Raw genomic sequence first — 25,012 nt, 5'->3', positions numbered from 1 at the left:
TTGTGTTCATATGTATTGAGACTATGTACATTATGTGTTATTTATTGATATTTTTGGAAAGGGTCTCATTATTGACACTTTCAAGTGTTCCAGGACATGCAATGACATATTTTAATCTTAAAATGTTTTTTCCTCTTACATTTGTAAAAGTGTATTTCATAAAACTTTAGGTCTCATTTGTTTAAAAATTGTAATATACCTTACTTTTTTTTACCCATTTTTTACCCAGCAATTTCCACTTTTAAAGAAGATTTTTAAAGAACCGTTTCTTTAATAGTAAATACGTATAAATGTCAGCATATAATTAAGCTCGTTTTGTCACAAGAATGAAGTTTTTATTTTTTTTTTCCAGTTTTCAGCGATTTTTGTGCAAAAACCAATATTTTGACCCCCAAAATACATGTTTGCAAAAAATAGCGCAATAGATCGAATTTTGCTAATAAACGTTTTGTTGCAATTACCTTGAGGTTGGGTGTTTTAGCTAAACTCTCTGGACGAATATAAAAAAAAACATACCAAAGATTTTTTTTTTTTTTTTTTTTATTTTTTTTTTTTTTGTATTCTTTAAAATGCAGTTTATTAAAAAAGATTAAAAGTGGTTAAAAGAAAAGCATACATAGTCTTCATACATATCATGTTTTTATATATGAACCTATAGAAAAGCGAAAACGTTCATTTCTGTATGAACGTTTTCTTGGTTGGCAGGTGATCAAATCTTCTAAGAAGCCAATCGGGCTTCATAGGATTTGATCACGTGACCAACCAAGTCATATTCCACAGAACTTTTTAAATTGCTGTTTATTTCTAAAATAAATCACAGGTAACAGCATATTGTTTTATAAAGACCATCCATACTGAGTGTTAAATACATGCACATGTAATAGGGTTATGAAATATGTTATTGATATGCAGTATAGATATCCGTCTTGATTAAAATGCGATATTCTAATAGAAAAATAATAAAATCTATATAAACTATTACTGAAAACCATTGCAAAATTAAGATGATATCATTTGTTTTAATCTTACCATAAGCCTTTGAAATCGCCAAAAGCGCCATATAAGAAAACGCCAATAACATGGTTATATGCAAATGCATAGAGTGAAGTTAAAATCAACTACAAGGTATAGTAAATGACCGGGATTCCTGTTTTATAGGCACTTTATTACAGGAAACAAATACAGGATACATTGCACCAATGTTAGTACAATATTCATGGAGCCGAACAAATATTACATGGATGGAACTAATATATCTACAGTACCCGCAACGTTATTTTTAGAAGATAAACGATAGGATAGAATTCCCGGACGAGAGGATAAACGATCTCCCCAGCCGATCACGAATGATACACTTTATACACACACGATACGACATGATCGAGACACAATACGATAGGATACGATTGTAAAACATAACGTTGCAGGTACTGTTATCTGGTCAGTGATATCGTCTTTATAGGATTTTTATAATAACGTGAACGGTTGTAAGAAATATAGATTGTGCAACATTTCTGTTCTAATTAACAGCGTCACGTGTATGAAAACCCATATGAATAGAATTAACCGCCCATTACCAATAACAGCGATTTTTTTTTCTGTAACAATGCATATTAACGAGTAAGATTTAAATAACGGCCGTTGCGTTATGAAATACTCCTTCAATATGAGTCTTTACTAAAAAAGATATATCATAACATACTTCAAATTTCAATGATCAGACAATGGTGTGGAGCTGGTGTTGCTTTACCTTTTTGGCCCAATTGTGTTCGTTAACTTTATTTCTATAGAATTTCCGTTTTGATAATTGCATTAAATATAGCAAGCTTCATGGTTAATGCAATACGTCAATGTCCTTTTTTTTATCTTTTTTACCACTTGACTCCATGTTTCACAGATTATGAACGTTTCAGTTTAGTTCACAATAAACAAGGAAACACTTTAATTTTATGGTAAAACAAAACCCTTAAGGAAACATAATTTATGTATAATATATCGTCTTACAACAAGATGTACATTATAATTGATAAGAGGGCATTTTGATTATTATTATTAAATTATGATGTGAAATTTGACCATTATTTATATAATTTAGAAATTATATATGCAGTGGACGGCTAGGTAGTTCGTAACTGATAAATTTGTATCATTGATTGACATGATCCTGTCTACAAATGAAACTTAATATCATTAGTGGATGCCGTATCATTAGAAGTTACGATAGTGCGTTACCCGATGGCACTCAGTGGAGGACAATTTATACCATACCTGGTGTTTAATTTGTTTAAGTCTTTTTTTTTTTTTTGCTTGCGTCTATGTCAGCAGATAAGACGAAAGCGTTTTCTCCAAATAATCATATCTTTTGAAACGAATAAACAAGAAACACATATGTATTTAAGTTGTGCGTTTAGATTGTGATCTTATATAATACGACTACGTACATAATTTATTATGTATTGAGATTTGAGAGGATCTCGTAATTGACACTTGCAAATGTTCAAGGACATGCAATTAAATATCCTTATCTTAGTATGTTTTTCTCCGATTGTAAGTGTACTTCATAAATCATTGAGTCTGAACTGTTGAAAGATATGTACGACACTTAAACAAAGTATGGGGTTGTGCTAAATTACGTAAAAAAAATCAATTATACTGAAAACATTTGCTAAAAAAAGATTGTTTAGAAGAAAATGAACATATATTTCTTTATACTATATATAAGAAGATGGGGGGAATAAGATAGCACAAATGCCCATTTCGTTTAGTCGTAAAAAACGATTTTATTTTTCCCCAACTGAATATACTAGATGATGTTATATTAATAGTTTACAAAAGCACAATTTTAACGATATTGAGTTTTGAAAATTTTAACAAACGATAAGTAAAAAAATAAAATCTTAGGTTTTGGTGGTATCGAACCCACAACTTAAAAACCTTATCTCTATAATGTAACCTGTAGCCTGGTGCTCTAACCACTGAGCCATTTCAGTCACAACAAACGTCATTGTTAAATGCTATAAAGAACTTCAACCACGAATTTACGGACTTAATATTTCTTTAAAACGTTCAATTGTTGGGATACAAAATGACAATTTTATACTATAGTGGGTCATCTCTCAACGTTTTTGTTGATTGAAATTGGTTTGATTTCCTTTAAACCTTATAAAGACTACGAAACAAATGGAGCTCAGACCCACTCTATTAAAGAAAAGGCATTTAGGTGCTAAAGATAACACTATTTGGAAGTTTCCACACGCATACGCCAGTTTAAATCAACATATTCCAAATAATTAACATATTTGAATGTTATAATTCGATGTTATGATAAACATGCAATGTTTTCAATGATTTAGAAAGAAATAATGAGATTTGTCCATATATTATCTTATCTATCCTCATATAGGCAGTTTACACGCCTTTTACACCCATCTTCACTGTATAAATCATCATTTTAAGGAAGGAGTCTTTCTGGTTTTTCGAATTGCCCAATGTGAATTTGATTAATTGATTATTAAATCAAAATAAAAGAAATTAATAACTTGGCAATATTTATTTTTGGTTAAATATGTATTCCAATTTAGTAGATAGCTGATAGATTTTCCGGAATTCACTTCATTAACAAATACAATCTCCATATCTTAAACAGATGTCTAAATAACTGCAAAGAACTACTTTTATATTTATCACCCTTTAAGTTGAGAAAAACGGCTGGGTCCTTGACCTGACCTCGATGCGAAAACAAAGTGGTCAAATTTGATTAAACTAATAGAATCATATGGTTATATGAAATTTTTGACTGTGTCATGAATTTCTTATTATAAGAAGTATGTTTGATAAAGACCCCCCCCCCCCTTATTACTTTAAATTGTCCTTGAACTTTGTTGTCTGAGTTAAGGTTTAGTGTATTTTCTTACATGACGCACAGAAAAAATGGGCATGAATCCATAACCAAGTAAGGCTAGTGTTTATACCCTATAAAAGGTACTGAACAGAGATATCAAAGAATATAATCATTTACGAAATGGCGCAAAGCCTTATCGCTCTGCATCAATACACAATACATCGAATAACCCCTGTACTGTAAAATAGTAGAGCATATCCAACAACTTCATTTAAAAAAAAAGAAAACATGTATAGCATGTTCATACATAATTTGGCACCCGATTTGTTAGGCAATCTTTAAATATTAATCGTTCATTACCCAATATTCTCTAGTACTACATAAATTGTTGCTGTGTCCTTGTTTTCTTTTTTTAATTTATTTTTCCCCTGATCTTAAAAAAAATGTCAACTTATTTTTAAAACCATGGCCTTATCATCTCTTAGGGTAATATTTATCCGAAATGTCTTTTTTTTTAATCAACAAGACCTAAATTAAATCATTGCGCGTTTTAATAACATAAACTTTTTTGTTTCTTGTTAATTCTTGTTATTTAAAACAAATACATAATTTGTATTTAGAATTGAATTAACATCATCGACAGTATATTTATTTATGTAATATTGTTGATCTGTCTAGGATTGATAGAAAAATATAAAACATGGTTGTGTGTATGTACTGCCATTTATTTTTGCTAATAAGAAAATATAGGCAATAAGGGGAGGTCTTCAAACAGTCATAATATCAATAACCAGACATTGAATGTAAGTCATAAAAGGTGAGCAAATGACCTCCCCCATATTAAACAAAGATGTATACATTATCAACATGTACCAAATATACATGCAACAAAAATATTGTTGAACAAAAACAGCATTTCACACCAACAGCAACATACATGTGTAATACATTGCAAAATAAATCCCCAACTACAAAGGTGATGAAGGGGAAGGAGGGTGGGTTGACTGCAGGTATTTACAAACTTGTTGACAGCTGACAGTTAAAGTGACGTAGTCAAAACATCGCGCGACTAAATGCCGCACTCTGATTGGCTAATGTAGACAAAAAGGAAGATCAGCTAAATACTCAAAAGTACTCAAAAATTAGAATTACAATTATATTATGACTAGACTACTATTTTTGGTACCAGCATAAAAATAACATATCACAATTTACATAAATGCTATTATTTACAATAATGTTGTATTATGTAATATTGTTGATCTGTCTAGGATTGATAGAAAATTATAAAACTTGGTTCTGTGTATGTACTGCCATATATTTTTGCTAATAAGAAAAATTAGGCAATAAGGGGAGGTCTTCAAACAGTCATAATACCAATTACCAGACACTGAATGTAAGTTATAAAAGGTGAGCAAATGACCTCCCCCATATTAAACAAAGATGTATACGTTATAACATGTACCAAATTTACATGCAACAAAAATATTGTTGAACAAAAACAGCCACAAAAAGCAAACAGCAGGTTTGCACTAAAAGACCCCACACAAAGTGGACTAGCCAGATCATGGTAGTCAACAATATGAAATATGGCAGTACATACAACGCATATGGCAATGACTAACCCCTGCCTTGTATGGAGATATAAATATTAATATATCATGAAGGCACAGATTATCTATAACCAAACCAGTTAAAAAGTTGAATACCACTAGGAACATCTTATTTTTAATTACCTTGCAAGTATAAACACATCAGTTGACTTCTGTCCTGTGTTAAAATAACAGCTGCTATATAATATACATGTTAAAAGTTTGTTATACAATCAAACATGTTTTAAAGACAGATATACATGTAATCAAACATTTTCAGATGAACCAGTTGGCACATGTTACTCAAATGACAAAATCAAACAACAGAAACAATGGTTAAAAAAACTATACAGCACATAAACACATCAGTTTACTTCTGACCTGTGTTATGTTATGTGTAACCACATCATGCACATAGTATAGATAAATGTTATACATGAATCACACTTTGAATAATGTCCAATATAATACAAATGATAGGGAATTGTGATGAGAACTGAATTTTGACATACAACAAATCTATGCATTGAATTAAAAACACAAAAAATGCATATCAGATACAATTATAATACACAGCAGTTAACTTCTGAACTGTGGAAATCTTACTAGAAATATATATATACATAGCATTTGCTATACATATTTAAAATGTAAAGCTTGACAAACGTATGTATCTGCAAATAGCATCAGATTTTCATCTTCCCATTTATTGAATGCAGTTTTCAGAATAACCCAAATGTGCTGCATGAGTGTCTGCCCCTATCTTGAAGCTGTGACCCTTGTATAGAGCAGGGTTCAAACCAACAAAATCAATAATACTAGTAAGATTTTTCACTGCAAATGTTGGACATGGCAATACATTTACCTCTTAATTCTTCAATAGGTTTTTGCCAATCTACAGCCAAAGACTCCCTAAACTTTCTGAAAGATTCGTCATAAGTTCTCCAAGCAACATCACCATGCAGTATTTGCATTTCTCTAAATAAAGCTCATGTATTTTAACAAATGGGGAGTTTCTGATGGGTGTTTCTGAATTCTAATGTTAATAAAGATAAGAAAGGCATCAGTCCACTGACTGATGAACATGGGGGTTTTTGATTTTAAACTTTGCTGCACATTAATGACCGCTGGAGTAATGCACAACGTAAGAGGTTCATCATCTTGGTGCGACAATAATACTTTTAAATTACAAAATTCATTCGACCAAATTTTTGCCTTTATCTTTTGTGGAATTGTTGCACCAAGAGGAATACCTTGTTACAGAGATAAGATTATCAGAATTGAAGAAACCTTTGTTTGTGCCTACTGGCTCACCTGTGTTTTCTAAAAGTTGAGATACTACTGACAATATAGGGTTATCTTGCATAGACGAAGAAGCAGTCATTGGTACAGGTAACTCATTGACGGTGTTTGCATATGTAGCAGATGCAGCATTTTCTAGGGGTACCACTGTACTGCTTGATGCATCAGAGTTGGGTTTTTGTAATTTAACAATTTTTTGCGCAAGTCTTTGGTAATCGATTGCTTCAGCCTGAGGTTTATGTTTTGCTCTAGTACCTTCACTTGTCTCCACAGGATGTTTGCGTTTTGGCATGGTAACGCCTACAAGATATATTTTAAAACTGTTAAAATCAATTTTCTAAATGTACCCAATATACAATTAATGCAACTTTTGAGTGTACAAATTTACACTCAAATCATGCGGATATAGGTGCACACGAGCTAATTATTATTTGATTAATTGCAGTTTTTGACACACAAACATTAAATAGGAAAATGTAATTATCAAGACTTGCGCCAAATCAGTGTATATCTTTAGATTCTCATGTAAACTTACATACATGTAACAATACACATAAAGCATGTGTGCACGAATCTGCATGAGCATATAAAAATGGAATCTCTGCATGTGCATTAGTAATAGTCCACATGACCATGAGTGAGAAACAGAAAAAATAGTCCACACGACTCTGCATACTGACCAGAAAAATAATGCACATGACTCTGCACATGAACCAGAAAAAATATTGCACACGACTCTGCATGTGAATCAAAATTAGTACACACGACTCTGCATGTGAATCAAAATTTAGTACACACGACTCTGCATGTGAATCAAAATTAGTACACACGACTCTGCATGTGAATCAAAATTTAGTACACACGACTCTGCATGTGAATCAAAATTAGTACACACGACTCTGCATGTGCATCAAAATTAGTACACACGACTCTGCATGTGAATCAAAATTAGTACACACGACTCTGCATGTGAATCAAAATTAGTACACACGACTCTGCATGTGAATCAAAATTAGAACACACGACTCTGCATGTGAACCAGAAAAATAAACCACATGACTCTGCATGTGAATCAATTACACAGGACTCTGCATGTGAACCAGACAAATAGTACACAAGACTCTGCATGTGAACCAGAAAAATAGTACACATAACTCTGCATGTGCATCAGAAAAGGGGTACACACATCTCTGCATGTGAACCAGTAATATAGTACACATGACCCTGCATGTGAACAGGAAAAAATAGTACATATGAACATTCTTTATACACCTACCAGCTAATTGTGAATTTTATGCATATGCCTGTGAATATATTGAACAATATGAATGCAGTTTAGCTCAAAGAATAATAAAACAAGATATCTGTGATACCCCCGCTCTGATGTGAATATGCAAAATAAGCAAAGTCGACATTTAACAGAAAGCTGGTATCCGATTGGTACAGAAATATATCCCACAATATGGCATGCCTAAACAAATAGTGTGTTAAAATTTCAAGCATCTGCGATAAATAGCTGCTGAGAAATCTTTGACGAAAATTTGTTTGAAAATTTTGGCAAAAAATAAACAAAGTCATTATTTAACAGGAAGTTGACGTCTGATTGATACAAAAATATATCCCACAATATGGCATGCCAAAACAAATAGTGTGTTAAAATTTCAAGCATCTGCGATAAATAGCTGCTGAGAAATCTTTGACGAAAATTTGTTTGAAAAGTTTGGTTAAAAAATAAGCAAAGTCGTCATTTAACAATAAGTTGACGTCCGATTGGTACAAAAATATATCCCACCATATGGCATGCCTTAACAAACACTGTGTTAAAATTTCAAGCATCTGCGATAAATAGCTGCTGAGAAATCTTTGAGGAAAATTTGTTTGAAAATTTGGGCTATAATAAACAAAGTACTCATTTAACAGGAAGATGACGTCCGAATGGTACAAAAATATATCCCACGATATGGCATGCCTTAAAAAATACTGTGGTAAAATTTAAAGCATCTCCGATAAATAGCTGCTGAGAAATCTTTGACGAAAATTTGTTTGAAAATTTTGGCAAAAAATAAACAAAGTCATTATTTAACAGGAAGTTGACGTCTGATTGATACAAAAATATATCCCACAATATGGCATGCCAAAACAAATAGTGTGTTAAAATTTCAAGCATCTGCGATAAATAGCTGCTGAGAAATCTTTGACGAAAATTTGTTTGAAAATTTTGGTTAAAAAATAAGCAAAGTCGTCATTTAACAATAAGTTGACGTCCGATTGGTACAAAAATATATCCCACCATATGGCATGCCTTAACAAACACTGTGTTAAATATTCAAGCATCTGCGATAAACAGTTGCTGAGATAAATGCGACAGAAATTTTTGTTACGGACGGACAGACAGACAGACAGACGGACAGACAGACAGACGGACGGACGGACGGACGGACGGACGGACAAACAGACAGACACACAAGGGTAAAACAGTATACCCCCTCTCCTTCGGAGCGGGGGTATAAATATGTCAGACTGCTTATCTTGAATGTTGAAGGACAGCTATTCTAATGTTGTGATGGTATTTCTTCATGTGGCGAGAACCAGATTCAATGTTGACCCCATCTCTCCCCAGGTAGGTCAGGTCCGCCCAGAAACCACGATGAGACCAAAAATGAATTCCATGAAGCTTTTCAGTCTCTGACTTGAGCTGCTTGTTCACAGTCATGACATCATTGAAGGATGTCCGAGAGGCCCATGGTTGACGTCTAAGTAGTTGCCCTATAATAACTGTAAGGATACCAACCCCCTCATTGAGGTATTCCGCATATGACAAAATGTCAGTAGTCACTTTTCGTGGATCCGCATGGCACAAGTCATTTTCACAGATGAAACACACAGTGTGAGGTTTGAGGAAATTCAGAAATTCCGTAGATCGTGAGAGTCGTTCGAACGGCGAATGAACGAATGTCCGATTATACCAACATCTATCGCCATTGTCTGGACGGAGCCTGCCTCGGGGAAATTAAATAACCACTGGAGATATTATTACCTCAAACAAAAACTTGACTGCAGGTATTTACAAACCTGTTGACAGCTGACAGTTAAAGTGACGTAGTCAAAACATCGCGCGACTAAATGCCGCACTCTGATTGGCTAATGTAGACAAAAAGGAAGATCAGCTAAATATTCAAAAGTACTCAAAAATTAGAATTACAATTATATTATGAATAGACTACTATTTTTGGTACTAACATAAAAATAACATATCACAATTTACATAAATGCTATTATTTACAATAATGCTGTAATATATGTCATCAACCTTTTTAAGATTTCAGATAAACATGAACTAGAGCATATTTTAGCATCAGAAAACGGTACTTTTTTGTTAAAAGTAAAATCTTTGTAGGCAGAAACTTGTTTATCTTTATAAATTTTAATGTCAACTGTGTTAGAAAACTAAAATTACAAACATGTTTTAAAATTAGTTGTCGGGATGAGAAAAAAGTATTGCATTTAGGCATTTAATAGAGAGAAAAGTAAGAAAATGGTTATTTCCCCTTAGCATAGATAAAATGAATAAAAAATTAGAAATTTAGGATAAAATAAAGCTGTAAAAATATATTGAACTTAACAGTATTTCTAATTACATCCATGTGATACCATATAACATAAAATTAATAACACTTTTTGCACAAACTTTAAATAATTCAAAGTTTTAGAATAAAGTATGACATCACAGAACACTGGATCTACTTCAAAAGGATCTATCAACATTTATGATTGTACAAAACAGTTTCATAATTTTTTTGTAGCGTTAACATTCTTTGAAACCATACAACTGCTATTTCAAAATTTGCTGAATATCAAATGAGATTGCATGTCATATTTATAACATGCGCCATGTATCAATTGTTTCCTTAAATGTCCCTAGATCAACGCGGTACTTAAGAATGGCGTCAGTATGACATTATTTTTTTTTCCGCGGGAGGTTTATGAACTAGTCTTTTTTTGACTTCGTTGAGGAATTTTTACCTTGGATTTCCCTTCTTCATTGGACCTTAGTAGAGATATATCAGTATAGTAATACATGCATGACATACGTACACGTATGGAAAAAGCAAACACATACTGACATTTACAATTAAAAGAAATATAAATATAGGTATATACTGACACAATTCATAAGAATCTCAATTGTCATTTATTTCGCCGTAAAAGTGTCATTTTATATTTGTTATTCGCATTGCTCGTTTTCTATGTATACTTTCTATAAAATGTTCTCTTTTCTAGGTAACTTATCTCGTATTCTCTATGTGGTAATTACTACTGAGCATTCCTTAGAACATAGTTTTCATATATTTACATCTATAGGATACATGGTCAACCTGTAAGCAAATTGCAAAATGTGTCAGATGACAAAGAAACAATGATCACCGTTCCTATAATTAGGTTAGTTTGAATTATGATTCTAGTTTATAACATATTACTGTAAATGAAAAAAAATCAGAACAGTTTTATTTTCAACACAAAATACAAAACTTGGAGAAAGGGAAATATTTCATGTTATGTGAGCACTCGTTATTACTTTTACATAAGATCGCTCAAATACCTACAATTGTCAACAAAGTCATCTAAGAAAATCATTAGAAACAATTATTTAAATACTACACTATTTTTTTCTGTTTTTGGTGTTTGTTTGTTTGTTTGTTTGTTTTGTTTGGGGTTTTTTTCTCTTTGCTTGGGGGGATTTACATTAGTTACGCAGTACGCTTAAATCCGCTAAAAAATACCTTTGCATATGACAAAAAAACACCTAAGTATAGTAAATCAACCATCCTCGTATTTAGTACCTGTGTGTTTTGTTTAACAAAGGCTTTTTATTTATATAAATTTGGATATATCATTAAAGCCTTTGCAAGTAAAACAAGTAGGCTGAGTTCAAAACAAAATAATATTAACGTCAAACATTGATATCCGTAACTATCAACAAGTCACATTTGACATCACATTATCTATATATCCAAACTGTCCATTATGTACAATACATATCAACTACGGTTTAGTTTTTGTTACTTTTGACAACATATGTTTTAGTCGCAGTGCTCAATATGATATGTTATAAGTGCATCCTTCATATTCCTCTTTCAAATTAACAAAATACCTTGTTTTTGTGTCCAAAATATCACTTTGAATCAGATCATGCTAAGATAAAAACATTTCTTACCATACATTTTCCCAAGCTGTCACCATTGCAATTTTTGCAGCTACATTGTAAACTGTTGTAAAATGTTACCTTGTGGATTACATGTACCATTTGTGGTCTTCTTCTTTGCTTTTGCACGTTTTAATTGTACACGATTTATTCAGTTTAGTTTGAAAAACCATCTTAAAATATTGAATAACATAAATTAAGTTGATTCGTATGTAAGCGGTAGATAATAAAACCGGATCAAAGAGTGTAAACATTTATGTATATTTTATACGTGTTTACTTGATATGAGAACAATAGCAAGTTTTTATTTCCACAATGTATTTCACGAGGCAAAGTCGGGAAAAATAGTTGTTATCGAGGGGAACAATAAACGTGTTATTGTCTGAATGACCGGTAAATATTATACAGTTGTTTAATGCTTGAGCAGTCAATAGACCCAAATATTTTTCCTGAGGTGTAAGGAATAGCTCAGTATGATCAATAAATCAGACTGAGTTGTTCCCTGCACCAAGGGAAACAGTTCTGGTGTATTGACTGTTCAGGCATTGAATAATTGTTTTATTACTTAATTCCGTTTTTAGTATTTATGGTTTACAACTTGCACATTACATAAGATTTCCATGTCATTATGCAATATACTACATACTGATTGTTTTAATCTTTCACTTGCGCCAAAGTTGATACACACATCTCCATATTAGTGTACACCGGCGTAGAGAGAGAGAGGGGGGTCCATACCATTAGCTTATTAATAGTCATTTACCTTATACGAAGCTTTAAAGCTGCTGATCATTTGATACTCACCATTGATAATATTGAACTGCTATCACTAGTATTAAAAATATCGTCTATGTAAAGAAAACAAGCTGATATATATGCTGAATAAAAATTACTCTTAACGTTACGATGCATGTTTACTGAAGTTGAAAAAAAATCAAATTCCTGTGAAATCAATCGGGAAACCTTAACAAACCCGCGCTCTAAAATACGTTGCGGGTCCAATAAATTGCAGTCTAATGACCGGCGGTCCAATTGATCAGCAGTTCAATAGAACTGTTTCAATAGTTAAGCAAAACTGCAAACACATTCAAAATAGACTCAAATATCTATTTTTTAATAAAACAAAATTCCGTTAATAAGTTAAAAAATAGTTTTATACTGAACAAAAATGTATTTGTCTGCAATTATTTTTATATAGTTAAGAAATAAGAGTTACCTAACTTTGAATTCAATGTAGCAACTTGGATCACACAATTACAAATGTTGTGGGTGAATAGTTTCCGTAATTATACACCATGAGCAGATAACACGGACACTATTCCATGGTTAACAAAATAGCAGTTTCATTTCTTGTAATCTTACACAAACAAAATATTCTCAGAGGCATGCAAAAATATTCTAGAGTCAAATCATTAACCTCAGCAATACAAGTGATATTAATATATTGCTGAAATCCTACACTAAAACACAGAATATGTTATTTTAACTAAAAGACGATATAAAGTGTGTGCAGCTTACGTTGTATGGATTTATTATTTTCAATGGCTTTAGTAAAGGCATATTACGCAGAACAAATACTATAAAGATCTTATTATTTCCGCTCCACTTGACTTACCTTGATCTCCCTGTCCTTTCTTTGTTTTTTTTCCACAATTTAAAATTATATTATCTCTAACATGTGCAAAAACATGAATACCCTACATCTATCTATCTATCTATCTATCTATCTATCTATCTATCTATCTATCTATCTATCTATCTATCTATCTATCTATCTATCATTTCATCCGTCAGTCTGTCTGTCAAATGTGTTAGTCGTCCATCTATGCAATCACTCATCAACCGTTCTATTTATTCATCCATATATATATATATATATATATATATATATATATATATATATATATATATATATATATATATATATATATATATATATATATATATACAAAACAAAAAAAAGCACTACTTGCTCGGGACGGCGTGCGCTAGAAAGTGATCTCTCGCCGACCTCTTGTTGTTTAATTCAATAAAAGGATTTGTTTTGAATGGAATTTTATATCCTGACTTTATAATATCTTATATTGTTTTACCTGTCCCAATTTTCTCCCATTCGCTATAACGTGATCTTAAACGACCAACTGGAGATATGATATTACTTATGTCACTAAAAAGCGCCAAATTTGAAATAGGCAATTTTTTTTCTAAATTTTCACTTGTCTTGTTTGCTTTGTCATCTTGTTTCGTACAACCCCGACTCCAATGTCCCTTAGCTCCGCAGTCAAAACATCTGCCGGGTTTTCCACTGCTCGTTGATTTGTCATCTGTCTCCATGCGGGTGCCGGTCGCCGGTTTCTCCTGATAGGGTTCGAATCTCTGACGTTTTCTCCCGTTGAAAACTCTCCGATCGGCTCTAATCTGTGCTCTGTACATCTTTTCATCATCCGAATCGTCTGCTATGGGGTTGGCCTGATACTCTTGGACTACTTTCCAACCAAGCTGAGACGAATCTGCCAACTTAATCACTTTCTGGTGATTTTTAACCATTCCAATACCTTCAGCGATACTGCTCTTTGCCGACCCCACTCCATCGTCATTCCCGCAGTTTAAATATTCCCTGGCCTCCTTTAACTGAGTGAGCACTCGGGCTTCATGCTTATACTGATTCTCGTTTCCTTTTTTACGAAACACATAATGTTCATTCAAATGGTCCTCAATTTTGCTTACCTGAGACGCGGAAATTTGTTAAATATTTGGCGAAAAAACTGACAAACGACTGTCCATCATATTTTGCAAACTGCTTAACGATTCGGACTGCTAACGTGAAAAAACTCTGTTTACTTCTTCTGAAATTGAGCTTTGTATTTGTCTGGCGTCTATGACGAAAAACACGACTTGCTCGGGACGGTGTGCGCTAGAAAGTTAACTTTACTGGCGACCTTTGAATGAATTCGAACACGTACACAATACTGAAATTTCATTGACTAAATACTCCTTAACAAGGTAAACTTAGTAACCCCAAACTTTCGTAATAATTTACATGTCGTCAGGACAATTATTTTTCGCTATATTTCGTAACGCGAATTTTTTTTATTAAATACAAGCAATTGCTTTCATAAATTTCTTCCATGTGATTATTAGTTAAATTTACTTCCTTTCATTGCATTTCCCCCATATCTCTCTTTAGACCTATTTGTCATTCAGTTACCGATTAAAGTTAAGTTTCCGAACTTCTTTCCACACAGGGGCATTGCTAAAAAAAATGCTACCATTAAATAGTATACGTTGTCGAGTAAAACATCTACAATACAAAAAAAAACGCACCCCCCCCAAAAAAAAAAGAAGAAAGGAACAAAAACAGATGAGTGAGTGGTGAATGCATTTGCCATGTTGGTTTTTAATTTTGTGTAAATTTTAACAACTTATATATAATGATTATTTTATAATTCATTGATTAAGTACATTTCTTTCATCTATTTTCTTAAATCTTCTAATTAGGAGCTAATCTGACCTAGATAATGTCAATAAGTATAACTGCACAAAGAAGGATTACTCTATTTTTTTTTTGGGGGGGGGGGGGGGTGCACGATATGAATTATACATAAACGTCTGCTTAACATGCTTTGTTTAATTACTGCGCAAAAGAAGCGATTAATAATATCAACACGGATATCTGCGATTCCAAAAATCCAGTGAAAAAATACCACTTTCAAAATTTATGCGCGACATATCTGCATAGGAATGCAAAACGTTAACAAAGGTAAACGGCATACTGCCTCAGAGGCACTTTGCGAGGCAGGATAGAACTCCGTCATGCTCATGAGCGAGCATAGAAAAGAAGGTACTATCAATAGTTATGCCAGAAAATGCACAATAAATAATCAAACAAATATAAACAATTATCATTCTAATCATTTATCAACAATTCTGTTTTTTCACAATAGTTTATGTTAATGTACATCCGGAGCTAGCGTAATCACCACGATAAAATCACTCCGCGTGTAAATAACGTGTACTTGTTTGTTTCTTGTTGAATCTTGTCATTTACAATACATTTAATTTAAATATATATACATGATCTATGTTTTAAATTGAATTATAAGCATTGACGGTATATTTTTTGTTGTGAAATCTAAAAACCGCATAGCAAACTTTATGAAAGCCAAAGTCAATCCTATATTCAATATCATAAAAGAAAAGAATATATGTACATGAATCTCTATCCTATATTTATTAAACCTATATTTGATAAACATGCTTCGCTTAGTTTAAAAAAAAAAAGTTGTATATTTGTTAATTAACGATGTTGAATTGTTTCTGATGTAATTTTCAATAACAATATTCATTGTAATAATGAATAACCTTCCACATATTTGGACATTTAATATGGACGATTTCTTTAAAAAAATTCTGTTTTTATAACCATTTTTTGAATTTACGGATTGTTCGAATGTAGACGTGTCAGCTTATACTCAACAAAATACTTCTTTTCTATAAGTTTAAACTTTTAATTTTTGTTACTGCTGATCAATTAATAAATGCTTCACTTTCCTCACTCGCTTGGCTCCTCTCTCTCTCTCTCTCTCTCTCTCTCTCTCTCTCTCTCTCTCTCTCTCTCTCTCAAACATGATATTTGCCAAGTGCTTTAAAAAATATGAAAGTTTAAATGTATCAACATAAAATACTTATAATAGGCATGCAGTTGCAGATGGTACTCCGAATTGTCATGCAATCTCACGTTTCTCAGTCGATTCAAGTCTAATATTAATATCAATATAATACATCAATGAAATAAGAAATGTCAAATTAGGGTTCAGGGAAATTTTCTTTATATCAATCAAATGTTGAAAATAGTGTAAGTTGAAATGTTGACAATTCACATCAAAGTGAACTTTCATTTAATATCGTTTTTACCGCATCAGCATTCGTGTCAACCTCCATAGCATCCTCTGGGTGGGCAGATCCGATTATCTTCAATAAGATTGTCAAATGTAAATATTAATGCAATGAAAAGTATATGTAGTTAAATTTGTTTAAAAAAAAACCATATTTATAAAAAAAAAATCAAAATCATTAAAAGTTTTTGTGGTTGATACTTCGGCAGCAAACAGCGTATCCATATCCTCTGTTACATCTGAATCCGCGGGGGCAGCTTTGTGTGTCACAGCTAATTGCTTCATCGTTACGTCGGTATGGAGTTCCAGAGCCGCATGGATTGGTAGCTAGGTTTAAGACGATGAAAAAAATTATGCAATATTAAGCGCACAGAAAAAAGTTTCCATATTATGAACTAAAATTGTAGGTTTATTTTTTTTCTGTAGAGTAATAAACTACCTATTAGTATATGTTTTTGAAATGAATAATCTAATAGGACATATCTAAGATTCCAGATTGACCGTAAAGTAAAAGTGAAATTTTCCCAGCTTAGTTGTTTACTTAAATACATTTCTGTTAAAAAGAAAGATGCATCGTAACCATACACACTTAAATTTCAGTTTAAATTTTCCTACATTTCATCGTTATTAAGGATAACCAGACTTGAGCGACTCTTTCATAATCAAAATTATTGATTTTAAATTGTCATTTCGTCATTAAAAATGATGTGTGTTTTGACTGTAGGGATTTGCAAATCCATTTATCAATCTTGATATTTTTTTAATATTTTTCAAACCTAAAATATTATTGACATATCAATTTTATCAGAAGTCCTTATGCCTACCTAAACAGCATACTCCAGGTTGACCTGGGTAATCAACGTTGCAGTTAAATCCCGAAATGCAGGAAGACTGTTGCCCGGGATACAATGTCCTGTGACAAGAACCATTTTGATCCAGTTGACGTCCGAATGTGCATGGCGCAGGATAGGATGAAGACCAGTGGTTTCCGTTGTTTCTCTGTCCGCGAGACGACGGGTATACGGGTATGGAACCTCCACCGTTAGCCTCGCCTGAAATCATCGAAAAAATTAGGCGCGTAAAGACAATATCTTAATAAAATAACTTAAAGAACATGTACATTGTTCATGTCAACAAACAGAACATAGTTTCTTTAGAAAGCGTTTTACGAAATACCACGTCATTATGTTCACATACTTTTATTTGCATTTTTTTAAATATTTTATTTTCATATATTATAAACGAGCATACTAAAAAAATATTATTTAAATCGTCTTACTAACCAATGCCAAAAACGGACGTCAGGCAGAAAGCAACACAAACCAGTGTTAGAGCATTCATCTTGATTGAATGATCTCTTTTTAAGCTGCTGATATTTATACCTAGCATACGGGCTTGGAAGGCAAATTTTATGTAAATTACGTAAGACTTAACATCATATTTTATGTAGATTAAGACCATTACAGAAACAATCGTCTCTGATGTTTGACAACTGAAATTTAGTAATGGTTGCTTACAAAACTGGATTTAATATCAAGCAATTAGGTGTTCCAGCAATGCATTTACAATTGTTATTCTGTTTTACAAGCGTATCTCCTAATTCAAACAATGAGGAAATGAATTGCTGTTATAACTGTTATTGTTGAATCTGAATCTCCATTGCAGGCAGAGATGTCAAATATCATGTTTTAAGGACGTTGGATCCTGCGATCAAAAGTCTCTCAGTTTTTTTTACGTATTTCTTTTAAAATCTACACACATAGCTTAACCAAAATTCAAAACAACATTTTGGGGATCTATATTATGGAATCCGGATAGGGCCATGTAGTTCACTATCGCATCATCGCACCATCTACGTTTGCTCTTTATTGCTGGGAATGTTATCCTTTTTCAAGAACGTCGATAGAGCGATGATACGATGAAGATGACGCGATAAATAATTAATGATGACGCAATAGAGCATCGTATCATTGCTATCGCACAATCGTGTCATGGCTATTGCCATTGCATCATCGTCATCCCATCATCGTTATCGCACAATGGTCATCGCACTATCGACTCAAACATCGATGGTGCAATGATGCGATAGTGATCTACATGGCCCTATTTTTCTTGACTTTTTATGAAATATAAGTTAAATTTGCCAATACATATGTATGTGTCGATAGAAATATTAAAAAATTGTAAAATTATGTTTTTCGTAACAAAATGAAGATATGCTAATGCACAAACTATCTGGAAATTTTGTTTGCACTGCAAATGAGGAAGCTAAAGTGACGGTACTGTAAAACAACTGAGTTATGAAAAATGTTTACTGTCTTCTTAAAAGCCTTTCGCTACAAAATATACCCCCGTATTAAATTCTGTAAAAATGTATTTTTCCATTGCTATTTTATTTAAGATAGTTAAATTGGCATTATAGAATTTAAATCTATGGGTAGAATCAATAAATCATGCATAATTTCTAGAATAGAGTAGACCCAAAATGGTCTCCCAAAACAAAGGAACGAACGTCTTTAAGTTCCTCTTTTTAATTTACTGATGTATTTTACTTTATATCTTTAATTTTAGCGCTCCATTCATTTTAACGCGTACGGTTTGCACAGTTTTAATAAATGTGTGCAATATTTGAATTCAATGTGTTTTAGCTGTAGTTTACCATTTCTAAGAATTAAAGAATCAAGTTGCATCATTTTTAATCTTGTGTCCTATTGTGTTTCTTTAAAAAAGTCGTTGAATTTACAAGTTCTTTTGTTTATTATTGAATATTGACTTTCCATACAATATTTTCTTCATGTTTAATATGTAACCAAAGACAGACGCCCAAGGACAAACGGGAAAATTAAATTTTTCTTAAAATATTTCAATTTATTTATGACTATAGATTAACATAGTATTCGAAACGTTCTTCAACAATGACTCTTGATTTTTTTCCCCTTTTGCTTTAAATTCAGCAAAAAATAAAGTTGTCGTGAATATGCGTTTTTGTTTTAATTTAGATGTTCGAAAGCTATAACAAAGTATTTCACTTCTAATTGTTTAACATTTATTTACAAACCTTTCTTGCAAACTTTGATATAATTTCACTGTTGAACATATACTTTAATTGAAAAATTCACATTATGTATTTTGCAAAATAAAAGTAATTGACACATTTTGTATTACATATGTATGTATATGCATATTATGCACACGGCTCATTAAAGAGAAGAGAACTGGAATTAGGATCGGTAATGCATGTTCATTTCTATATTGATTTCTATATAAATTACTACGAAAGCCGAGAAGGATCGTTCGAGATTCGAGATTCAAAATACGAGATTCGAAATACGAGATTCAAGATTCGAAATTCGAGATTCAATATATAAATTAACCAATCAAATCAAGGATCTGAAAATATGTATCCTAGCGACATCAGACTGTTCTAAATAAAGATCATTCGTACATGCTCTTATATACAAATTGAAATAAATGCTATGTTCACTTCTACATAGCTAACTAAATAATTATTTGTATTTATTTTTACACCGAATATTAAAGTAGACTAGTAATAATGCAGTGTGCTTCGCAGATCTAAGTGATTTTGTTTGCCCTGGTGCATTTCCACCTGATACGTTTGAACCCTGGGGTATTTCACCACCACTGATAGTTTAAACCCCGGGTTTATTCACCCCTTTTGTGTAAAAATGCAGTTATGGTAGAGAACTTCATAAGCGGAGCAAAGTTTTTCTATAGATGGGTCCTAGGCCAATTTTAAATAATTTTACTATGTAAATTTAATAAGCTCCAATTTTCCCGAGGAGGGGGTCCAGACCCCCTCCTTTCTAGATCCGCGCATGAAGATTAGTATCTAAATAATCGAAATATAAATAATCAGTCCGGTTTCACCAATAAATATAAGCATTACTTATCGTGTTTATGTATGTATACAGGCATACACTAGTACTATGATTATAAACTAATCATTGAGATATTATCACATCATACGGAATTATTAATTAATACATTTTTTTTTTCCTTTTCTTCCGTAAACAAGTCTTACTTTTGGCATTGTTTTCAATATAAAAGGATGCATACTCTCTACAATTAAAGGGAGGGATGATAGAGTGCCAGTTTGTTCACATTGCCGATTTCTTGTGCAGAGAACAGTTAAACTTTTTTAAAAATTTAATTTGATTGTGCATGAATTTTTCAAAATTAATTGTTGTATTTTGTTATAATTCATTCATTGATATATCAACAAGAAAGAATATAAGGTAGAGACAGGCATATGTATCACAGCCAAGTTAAGTTTCTCTGTGGTTTCCTACCCCCCCCCCCCCCCCCCCCCCCCCCCCGCGCACCAAATTTGACAATACTTGCATATAAATCATACAAATGTTTACTTTGTATGTAAGTAACTCTCCAAAGATGAAAATAAGCACTGCAAAAATGTGTGTACTTAATATACTACTAAATTACACTTAGCCAGATAAAGTGTAATCAAGGTGAAGCTACAAAGGGCGAGTGGTGCTTTACACAAACACACAGAACAACAAATAAAGAAACTGTGAGTGGTGTGGGGAATGCAAAGAACATGGCGACAAATTATCTCAAATAATCAGTGCAAAAACCCAACAAATAGGTTGTTTTTTGTAACCTATCCTGCAAATACATTGATAGCAAATGCTATCGTCACATAACAAAGCCGATTAAAGCTGACATGAATTCATAAATACGCATTTATTTCCCTTTTATCTCCGGCTACCGCCATATTAGTTGTCGATTTCTATTGTTCTGTTCATCGCTACACACCCCCTATATAAGCTGAGAGCACTATTCATGCTTCACCGCATTCAGGTATTTCATGCACCCGAACACGTTGCCTTGGACGAAAAGACGTGTAGAAACGCGTTTTGAAAAAAGATAAAATGACAACCACTGCACTGGCAAGATATATCCAATACACGATGAAACAAGACAGAGTGAAATCCAGGCGCAGATACTTATAAAATTCCTCGATAATTGTGGACCGTTTTCCTGTGTATGTTACAACATCGCACATGCGCAAACAACACACTGTGGCAGATCGAGCAATGCCAATGATTGCATGGATTTTAGAAACGGTGGAACGGGTGGAAACGATGTTACATTGTCATTTTCTTGGATTTACTATCATTTATCTACTGTGTTCGATGTAGTGCCGCCGGGGTTTTCAAAAAGACGCAGACGTTATTCACTCTGTATGAACGACACACGTGTTCGATGTGAATACGTACTGAGGCAGCACTGTATGTGCAAAATAATAAAGATATCTGGAAAATCCTTTCACAGAATAAGCATATTTTGTATTTCATTGATTGTTGTTTTCTTTATTCTTTACTACAAACATTTTACTACAATGTGTAGTTCATGCATTTAGAAGTCCGTGCAACCTGAATGCTTTGATCGGAAAGCAACCGACCGTAACTTTCTCAACCGATATATATACCCCAGTGGCAGTAGAGGAGCGATCGAAAATAATATGGCGACCAAATGCGTTTGATGAATTCATGTCAGCTTTAAGGTAATGTGTACATATGGTCAACATACATTGTACATGTAATTCTAATATACAAGGAGGCGGACGTATCAGGCGGGGATTTTTATCTCAGCGAGATTCGTCGAGACTGAAAATTTTTTGACGGACATCTCTTCCGAATCTCAGACCAGTGCACACAAAGTGATTCGGAAAATTTGCCCCAACTTCGGCCGATTGTTACGATAGAAATACGCTGAATTAAATCAAATGCCCGCTTCAACATTTTACCTTTAACATCCTTTTAACTCCCTATCAATATAAAATGTTAGATTCCTATAGTTAAAAGATTTATATCCCACAAAATATGAACTTGTTTATTTTTCAATTCATTTCCACACTCATTCACATCTCCAATGCTGAAGAGTTCCAGTCAAGGTCATAAATAGACTGTTTCAAAATATGTCGTATTCGTAGTTTTACATAGAAAATTATGATAGGGCAAACATAAACTTTATAAATGCATTAAGATGTCAAGGTATATGCCAACAAAAATGAAATATGGAATTTATAATAAATAAAAAGGAAATATCCGGTATTTATAACTACACCTTTTGAATTCTATAATGTAATATTCATAAAATGATAAGGTTGAAATCTTGAGTACGACATATTCTGAAACAGGCTATTTGTGACCTTGACTGGAACTCTTCAGCATTGGAGATGTAAATGAGTGTGGAAATGAATTGAAAAATAAACAAGTTCATATTTTGTGGGATATAAATCTTTTAACGGTAGGAACCTAACATTTTATGTTGATAGGGAGTTAAAGGGATGTTCAAAGTAAGAAGTTAAAGCGAGCAGATGATTAAATTCAGCGTATTTCTATCGTAACAACCGGCCGAAGTTGGGGAAATTTTCCCGAATCACTTTGTGTGGCTTTAGTCTGAGATTCGGAAGAGACGTCCGTCAAAAAATTTTCAGTCTCGACGAATCTCGCTGAGATTAGCGGGGATCCAGAAAAATATATTCCAAAAATGATCGGTTGACTCACATTAAATGCTTTAAAAAATGTTTAAACAATTGCACGGGTCAAAATGCATGATAAAAGCTATGTACAGTGTAATTGGAAACTTTCATTTTATATCAATATGTAGTATTACCTTTTAAAACAAATGAGAGTATAGCCCAACTGCCACAAGCAATACATGTCCTTTACCGGCACCTACCCCCTGCCCATAAAAAAATGAAACAACTGTCGTTTTACTTCCTAAACATGTGGTCTAGATTTTTCTAAAGGACATACCCGATTAGAATTGAAAAATTAGTCGTTTAAAACTAATTTTGTCAACATTTTTAGATTCATTTGGTTATATTTTGGTCCATTTGGGTAAATAGATGCACCAGCGAAGCTCTAATTTATATATAATCAGGCCATAAATTCGAAATATTTACAAAAATGAATAGCTTTAAAACCAGTGAATAAAAAAAGGAAAGCAAATCGAACTCGATTAGTGCTAATTTACCTGTGTTGAATGAATGGTACAGTAGGATATGCGCAAAAAAGTCCCGTCTACTCTTTCCTACCCTATATTTATTGGAACATTAAGACCGATTATAAGAGTCAAATTTAAAATCAAGTACGGATATATACCTGTCCATCAAAAGTAAAAATACTCATAATTTATCTATAGTGCATCGTTATGGAGCTACACAGAAAGTTTGAAATTAATTTGCCGTGCCAAATTAAAAAAAAAAGGCCTGGAAAACGAAGAGGGGTCAGAATAACTGACAAATTAAATTAAATTAGGACTATAACCCCCCCCCCCCCCCCCTGAAATTTATATACTGAAAACAGATTATTGAGTACAACATCCGCACACATTTTATTTTTTTTTTTTTCATTTTCGATAACTAATGCAAGACATCACAAATATCCCAAACCCCCTCACGGAAACGGAAATGCTAGGTGATATGAGAGAGAGAGAGAGAGAGAGAGAGAGAGAGAGAGAGAGAGAGAGAGAGAGAGAGAGTCGATGTAAAGGTGCGCTAACACCGTTAAAATCAAAGCTTGCTAGTTGGTCTCTGCCCTACCCTAGCTACCTCCTCTCTTTTCCTTTTCTCCTTTAAGAGGCTTAATTATTGTCTATATATGCTTGTGTCAAATCAAATCAATTTCAATTCTAAATCAAATTTGAATTTGACACTACAAAACTCTCTCTCTCTCTCTCTCTCTCTCTCTCTCTCTCTCATATCGGCAATGGCATTGATACCCTACAATACACTATTTCCTATCTGGATTGTTGTCGTTGTGGTTGTAAATCATTATATCTTCTATGGTTTAAAACTTTATAATAACCTAAATTTTGACATGTCGATTATTTCATTGAACATTGAATTTCGTTTCATAGCTAAAACCACACTCAGTTTTAATTATTTAGATTTAGATTAAACAGATCTTTCTTCACGAGCTGATTTTTAAACTGTTGGGGCGAATACACAACGGGTTAAAATGGCTCGGGGGGGGGGGGGGGGGGGATACAAACAGGACAAACACAATTACATAGATTCGCAAAGTCCACAGTGTTAGCATTAATTTAATTGTTTATACTGTGTGGGGTTAATTTATCAATGATAATTTAACCATTTTATAGCCACTATATAAGAGCTATTAAGACATTT

The 25,012-nt window shown here is 32.9% G+C and overlaps 1 protein-coding gene, 1 long non-coding RNA gene and 1 pseudogene across 2 annotated transcripts in view; all 3 read right to left on the bottom strand.

Moving 5' to 3' along the window:
* The window catches only part of LOC128172387 (uncharacterized), a 172,808-nt gene that overhangs the window by 32,102 nt on the left and 115,694 nt on the right, over window positions 1-25,012 (bottom strand). The window lies entirely within an intron of this gene.
* On the bottom strand, window positions 6,095-9,978 carry LOC128172439 (uncharacterized; annotated as a pseudogene).
* LOC128172502 (uncharacterized) lies at window positions 16,751-18,172 on the bottom strand. Its single transcript, XR_008242268.1, has 4 exons — window positions 18,117-18,172; window positions 17,658-17,885; window positions 17,035-17,160; window positions 16,751-16,909 (listed from the first exon to the last, which is right to left on the bottom strand). It is a non-coding gene; the product is annotated as an uncharacterized LOC128172502 (long non-coding RNA).

Source organism: Crassostrea angulata, chromosome 2, assembly GCF_025612915.1.
Source record: "Crassostrea angulata isolate pt1a10 chromosome 2, ASM2561291v2, whole genome shotgun sequence".
Classification (NCBI taxonomy): Eukaryota; Metazoa; Mollusca; class Bivalvia; order Ostreida; family Ostreidae; genus Magallana; species Magallana angulata.
Note: the sequence above shows the minus strand (reverse complement) of the source record. Positions and strands in the feature narration are given on the sequence as shown.